This window comes from Bactrocera dorsalis, chromosome 3 (genome assembly GCF_023373825.1).
Source record: "Bactrocera dorsalis isolate Fly_Bdor chromosome 3, ASM2337382v1, whole genome shotgun sequence".
In the NCBI taxonomy this organism is placed as follows: domain Eukaryota; kingdom Metazoa; phylum Arthropoda; class Insecta; order Diptera; family Tephritidae; genus Bactrocera; species Bactrocera dorsalis.
The window spans coordinates 34806965-34814902 of NC_064305.1; the positions used below are offsets into that span (position 1 = coordinate 34806965).

A 7938-nucleotide genomic window follows, 5' to 3' on the forward strand; every position below is an offset into this window, starting at 1 on the left:
CTGGGGTTTTGTGTAGCTAATACACCTATATATTATACTTTTGAAGTTATACTTCTTATACGAGTTCGGAAAAGGTTGCGATAGATTCATGTTGCGCAACCTTGCGCAACCTTGCTCAATATGAATCTATCGCAACCTTGTCTGCAAAGATGTTCGAGTAGCAAGGGAAGCGGTGACAATCGGCGATCGTGTCTTTCGGCACAGCTCGGATTTTCTACCAAAAACACAATGTTGCCATGCTTATGCTATTGTTGTTTTTGTAGAACAATGTTTCAATTTTTGGTTGGTGACATATTCACATGTGTGCGCGTATGCTTGTGCATTATTGAAGTTATACTTCTTTTTCTTTCGTTTGTCTTTCATTTCTGCGAATTCTCAACTATTTTGTGTGACTTTTGTTTGAAATACTCTGCGTTGGCCTTTGAAAAATTAAGACTATACTTCACAGAATCATTTCTGTAGTTAGTCTTCATTTACATTTTTTTGGAAATCGACCCGCGATGACGAGGTATATCGTTTTATCTGACAGCGTGAGGTTTAAGAACTTCGTTTCTAATTTTGTCTTGTGGCATATCGCACTTGTTACGTTAAAGTGTAACAATTCAAAATTTCCAAATTTTAGTTTTTTGCAAGAAAATAATGTGCAGTGGTCATCTCTACCCACTGTAAAAATCGTTCAGTGATTTGTCTAGTCTTTCGTTAAAAAAACCGGTATGACTCTCTCTTTGTTTTCAGAATGACTTCTTTCGACTCAACTAAAGAGTTACATCTTTAGTTGCCTCCAAGTGTTTTATCAAATTGGTTCGTTAGTGTATCACATAAAGTGTAACATTTTGAATTGTGCCACTTGTACACTTGTACATTGTACCACTATGTACATGGGTGGCCAACGGAATGTGGAGTTTCTAGATATCAGCTTATTGGGAAATTTTCGTCGCAATTTTGTCATAACAGGTTGGGCTATGTGAGGAGCTGCACCATCTGCTGAAACCACAAAGAGTTGAAAGAAATTCTCATTCGGTGTAATTCTGGATAGAAAAACTCTCTCAACATGGCAAAATTCCAAGCGAATCGGCAAGTCTGCAGCATTCAGTTTGTTAGCCATTTGAATTTTATATGGGAATAAGTCAAAATCTTTGTGCATAATTGACTGTAATGATTGTCTGCTTACACCGATTTGAGCAGATAAGCTTCTTGTCGAAACACGTGGATTGTTTTGTATGGCAGCAGCTACAGCAGCGATTGTTTCCTCAGCTCGAACTGAAGGGTTTCGATGGTAAGGTCTTCTGTTGACTGTCCCATGCTCGGCAAAACTGCTCGGAGGATTTCCGCCAAACGTACGCCTATACTCTCTTTGAACTGAAACTACGGACTCCAGTGCGTGATAGCGGCGGACAATCCAAATTCTTGTTTCAGTGTCCCCGTTATCCATTTTTGTTAAATGTAAAAGTCAATCAGCAGAATAAAAAAAAATTAACCAGATTCATTAAATAAAAAAAAGTTATTTAATTTTTTTTTGGTAGCGGCTTTCATCAGCCACCCTGTATTTAAAAAAATTTCAGGAAAAGAGTAATAACTCAAAAATTTGTTATGTTCGTGCAAATACTAAACAAATAAAAATGAAACACCGGTTATATAATTTTTAATGATATATTCGTGCAATTACATTGTTTTTTCTTTGTTATATATTATTAATATTTACGGAAACAGTTTTTCGTCTCTACTGAAAATGTTCAAATTTTGAGTTCTTACACTTTAACGTAACAAGTGCGATATTAGAAATGATGTTTCTTCGAAAATCGTTCGCTTACAACGGATAAAACGACTTCCAATTGGTGATTTTAATGAATAAATTCCAAGGTTTTATACAAAAATAATGCAGTCAATAAGTACAACACGCTTTATGTATGCTTGCGCATTATTTTTCTTTCGTTTGTCTTTCATTTCTGCAAATTCTTTGTGTGACTTACCATTTCTTCAAAAAAATTAATGACCTTTAGAAATATGCAAGTGAAATTTTAATATTAGTTTATTGGATTTAATTTTAATCTATTAACAAATTTAAATATTACAATATTTAATTAATACGTCACATTTCAATGTTTGCTTAATGACTAACTCATCCTTGCTTAATAACTGCTACAGTAGGTCATCTCGATTATTTTACTTCTAACGTATAAGACGTATAAGAGCGTATTGATATTAATTTATGGTTTGAGTGAGTGTAGCAATGTCACTCCTCCCATCTTAAAATATTGCAATGTCCTCATTGCAGTTTTTGGTTTTTATTATTTACAAAATAAGTAGAACTAAAATGTTAACAGGTTCATGGGATGCTTAATAATATTAGTAAATGCTTTAACCCATTTGGATTGTTTTTTGTTTTGTACAAAATATTAAATATTTAAAGACTAAAACTAAATTGTAAACATAAATCAGTTAGACATATTTTTTTCTTCTTTTAAATTGGCTTTTGTATTTTCTTACTTTTCTGTTTTTAAACTTTACTACATGATGTTCCCCATCAGACTCGGTTTGAACAAGTCTTACTCTTTTATAAGGGTTACTAATTTTATCTAATCTTTTCCTACAGGTTTCGGCGCTAACAAAATTCGTATCTATTTCTTTTTCTTGACGGTTTTGATTTATGTTATTTATTCTTCGTTCTTTAATTAATTGGGGATTTGTTTTTGGGTGTTTTCGATTAAAAAATATGTTATACGGACTTTCACCTGTAGTGGAATGAGAAATAACATGATTGTAGGTAAATAGTGCTTGCTCAATTTGAAGGTATTTCAACTCTTTATCCCCAGAGCTACAAATAATTCGCAGTTTTTCATTCATTGTTTTATGAAACCGTTCAATGTCACCAATACCAGTTTTCCCAGTTGTGACTTCGACTGCTATATTCAATTGTTGACACCACTGCTTTATGCTAACATTATTGATACCTTGGTCCTGATCTATTTTTAATGTTTTCGGAGGTCCCATAAAATTAAAAATCTTTAGGAGAGCTTTCTTAGTTTCTAACCAATTTAAAGCTGATACTTTTTCAGCTGCAGCAAATTTGGAAAATAAATCAATACATGTTAAATAATTTTCATCATCCCATTTCCAAAAGTCTACTACAAACTTTTCTCGAGTCTCATACACAGGAGGCGTAACTTTAAATGGTAATTTGTTCGAAATATGGTCGTTTTTGCAATGGTTGCATAACTCACATTCATTAATTATTTTAGTTATCTCCTTAACGTAATTAGGGTGGTAATATTTTTGCTTGAAGCAATTTGCAACTTTTTCAATTCCCTGATGCAATCCTTCGAGGTGAATTTCTATTACTTTTGATTTGAAGTCCGAATAATCTTCAATATTTTCTAATTCCTTCATGGTTCGGTAAATTTTAAATCTGTTTGAAGTGATCAGTCTATTATAAATGTTTTGCAATTGTATAAAGTCGTCGTCATCTGTCATAAGTATTGTTGTATTTTTGTTTAATAAATAAGTTTTAATTATGTCCTTTATAAACTCAGTTGTTAGTGCCGTATAAGTTATAGTAGTAAGATTGTTAGAAAATATTTTGCATGTGTTTGTACAATTTTGGTTAGATCTTATTAGTTTAAGTTGGTTTCTGAATACGTTTAATGGCCTTTCGGCAATTCTAATAAACTCACCGGAGTCTTCGTCAGCGGAATGGATTGTGGCTACATTCGAAGCAGTTACTTCATTAACGTTACATTCTTCAATTTTAACGCGAGATAGCGCATCGGCAACATGATTTTCTTTACCAGGAATGTATTTGATATCAAAATCGTATTCATTCAACCTAATCTTCCACCGTTGCAGTTTTGCATTTGGCTCTTTTAAATTATGTAACCATTGCAGAGGGCGATGATCACTATTTATTAAGAACCTTCTGCCATATAAATACGGTCTGAAGTATTTCGTAGCCCATACCATTGCCAAGAGCTCTTTTTCTGTTGCCGAATAATTCAACTCATGTTCATTGAGTGTACGGCTGGCGAAACAGATCGGATGTCCATTTTGGCTTAATACTGCTCCTAATGCTACATTAGAGGCGTCTGTCGTTAACGTAAATAATTTCTCGTAATTTGGATACGCCAAGATCGGCTCTTTTGTTATTAATAACTTGATAGTTTCTACGGCTCTGATAAATTCTTTATCTGAATTATTCACTATATTGCCTTTTTTAAACAATTTGTTAAGGGTTTTGTTATTTTTGAAAAATTTTGTATAAATTTGCGGTAAAATCCCGCTAAACCCAAAAATTGTTTTATTTCCTTTTCCGTTTTGGGAATCGGATAATTTAAAATTGCTACGACTTTATTAGGATTTGGTTTTATGCCGGAAGGGGTAATAACATGGCCAAGAAACTCGGTTTCTTGTTTTAAAAATTCACTTTTGTTCGGTTGCACTTTTAGATTCGCTTCAGCTAATCTTTGAAACACTTTATCGAGAGATTCGATGTGCTCCTGCAGAGATGTATTGAAAACTACTATATCATCTAAATACACCATGCAATCTTTCCCAATTAGACCGTCCAAGACTGTATTCATCAGCCGTTGGAAGGTGGCTGGCGCATTTTTTAAACCGAATGGCATTCTCATAAATTCGAAGTGGCCATTTTGTATAGAAAAAGCTGTTTTTTGTCTATCTATTGGATCCATTTCGATTTGATGGAATCCTTGCGCCAAATCAATTGTCGTGAAGTATAAACATCTACCTAACTTGTCCAGTATCTCGTCCATGTTTGGAATGGGGTACTTGTCATCCACAGTAATATTATTTAACTTACGGTAATCTACAACGATTCTCCACTTGTCTTTACCTGAAGCATCTAGCTTTTTAGGTACCACCCAAATCGGTGCAGAATATGGAGAAGTGCTGTGGCAAATTATTTTTTGTTCTAACATATCTTTTATTTGTTTGTTTACTTCCGCTTTATGTACTTCTGGGTACCTATAGGATTTAACGTAGATGGGATCTTCATGAATAGTTTTTATTTTGTGTTTAATTCTGTGGGTGAATGTAAGCTTCTCACCTTCCTTGTAAAATAAAGTTTTGTGTTTCTTCAGTAATTTATTCAATTTTTCCGATTCTTCATTATTTAAATGGTTGAGTCTGAATGTGTTAGTAAATTGACCATCATTGACTTTCAACTCGGTTAGTAAGTTTGTGTGTGTATAATTTTTAACAGTGTTGAAAAATTTGTATATATGTCCTTGTAAACTAATCGTATTATTTTTTAAATCGATTTTAGAGTTGAGCTGACGAAGTGTATTGTAGCCTAATAATCCGTCGTAATTATCGGAAAAATTATAAACGTAAAACGTCAATTTGTGGTTATGGTAATTGTCGAAAACTTCTTGAATTTGTTTAAGTAATACCTTTCCTGTAACTGTTTTTAATAATATTGGTTCAACTTCAACGATTCTACTACTAAGAACTTGGGGCTTAATTAAACTAACAGAAGACCCCGTATCTATCAAAAACCTTATAAATTTATGTTCAATCTTTAATTCTATTGTTGGTAATCCTCCGAGGCTTCTAATTGAAAATTTGATGACTCAAATTCCATTGGTTGAGGAGCGCCGTATCGCCTTATTCTAGATTGATTCGAATTACTTTCATTTTGCCTTCTTGTTTGTTGCGAATTTATTTTCGGTACATTATTGTCATTATGCGCATTAAAATTATTTCTATTAGTATAACTATTAGGACAATTCAAAGTTGTATTCATTTGTGGGTGATAAATCCATCCATTTGGATTTGAATGATAAAAATGATTTGCGTTATTAGGTGGCAATGCATATCCCTGATAGTTATTGTCATGAGAATAGTCAAAAAATCGATTTACATTAGACGGACAAAAATGTTGAAACTCGTTACCATTTTCTCTATTTGAATTTATGTGAGAAAGGTTAGGAACTCTGGGAAATGGGATGTTTCTCTGATTATGATTTTGTTTGGTTTTGCTCAATCTTCTATCATCTTCAAAAACATTATTCTCTTTCAAAATTTTAACTGCGGACTTAAGGTCAGTTACTAAATTTGCGTTTATTAATGCTGTTAAATAATTTGGCAATTCCCTTTTCAACGTCTTTAAACTAATCTGATCTAGCTCTTTGTACAAAAATGTTTTAGTGGATATATTTTCATTTTTTAATTTAATGCAATCTTTTACTCTACATACTTCGATGTTAATTTCTTCGCACAATAATTTTACAATATTCTTAAATTTTATATTACTGATTTCCAAAATAAGAGTAGATACAGGTGTATGTTCGCCAAATTCATCGATAAGCAATTGTCGTAGTGTTGTCCAATCACACGGTTGCTCCCGTCTTACAATATCAAGAGCAGAACCTCTTAGAGTGCAGGTAACACAGTTGAAATAAAATGCAGCCTCTTCTGAAGAGATAGTTGTGTACCGGGGTACAACGCTATCCATGCTGTCGACATACATCGCTAAGTAGTTTTTGTTGCCGTCAAACGGTTGAATCAGCTTAATGGTTTGCATAACGAGATCACGCTTTTCTCTTCCTTCGGTCATTGTTATTTCTTTATTTATACTAAGAGAGCTCAACTTTTTGTCTATAGTTTCTAACTCTTCTTCAACGCGCATTGATAAGAGCAGTATATAGATTAAGATCAATTGTTTTTTATATAGTTCTTTTTTTTTATCAAATTATCTTAACAAAATTAAGTAATAGATATCAGTAAAATTTTTCTTTACTTTAGTAGTATTTGTTCTAAAGCTCTCTTTTTTATACACGAATTCTTTATTGTCAAGAGTATTAATTTTCATACACTGTGAGTTTTTTGAGTCTCTTAACTAGTTAATATTCGTGTAAATCACTGAAGCCGATTTGATTATTTTTTTTTTTGTATTTTATTTCTCGTTCTTTCGTGTAAACTGTCACTGTCACTAGAACCGTTCTTAATAATTTTTTTTTTGTATTGTAGATGTCTTTCCTTTGACACTAATTTGTCCTTAATTTACATTGACATTGGCATGATATTGAAAGACACTACACTGATCTTTATTTGACATTGAACTGCTTTACTTTGACATTGACATCCAACGGCATGACAATAGAATATGCCTTTTTTTATTCAGCGCGTGTATTTATTTTTATTTTTATTAACTTTATTTTTATTATTATGATTATTATTAATTTTTTAATTGTAGGTTCGTTTAAGGATCTTTTTCGTAGATCCTACCGACTGCGCCAGTGAAATTTTAATATTAGTTTATTGGATTTAATTTTAATCTATTAACAAATTTAAATATTACAATATTTAATTAATACGTCACATTTCAATGTTTGCTAAATGACTAACTCATCCTTGCTTAATAACTGCTACAGAAGGTCATCTCGATTATTTTACTTCTAACGTATAAGACGTATAAGAGCGTGTTGATATTAATTTATGGTTTGAGTGAGTGTAGCAATGTCACTTGCATATTTGCATTATTTCGTTGTCATTTCCATGTTCGTAGCAATAGAATTTCACTGTCTGTTTTAGTAAGTCATGAGCCGCTTTACAGTGGTTTGCGTTCAGTTGTAGAAATCTCATGTTACCTGCTGAGCTGCCTTCTTATATACTGGGCACCTGACGCTTCCAATAAAGTGATCAATTTCCTTTGAACCGGCTTTCAGGCAGAGCAAACATTTTGGCTTGTTGTTGCAGTCCTTTGCCTGGTGCTCCTCTTCGCCACATCTTCTACAGAGTCTGGACCTGTCCTCATTTTTGCAGTGTGTCCATAATCGAGACATTTAAAGCACCGCTGTGGTTGTCTGTATTCTCGAATACGGCAATTTACCCATCCAACTTTCAACCTTCTAGTCAGTAGAAGCTGTCTAGCTGCCTCAACTGGGAGTTTAATGAGGGCTGTTTGGGTGTCTCCATAGGACT

General features: G+C 33.1%; 1 pseudogene; it reads left to right on the forward strand.

Moving 5' to 3' along the window:
* Nucleotides 1–431: 431 nt before the first annotated feature.
* Nucleotides 432–623, forward strand: LOC125777909 (small nucleolar RNA U3; annotated as a pseudogene).
* The last annotated feature ends 7315 nt before the right edge of the window (nt 624–7938 follow it).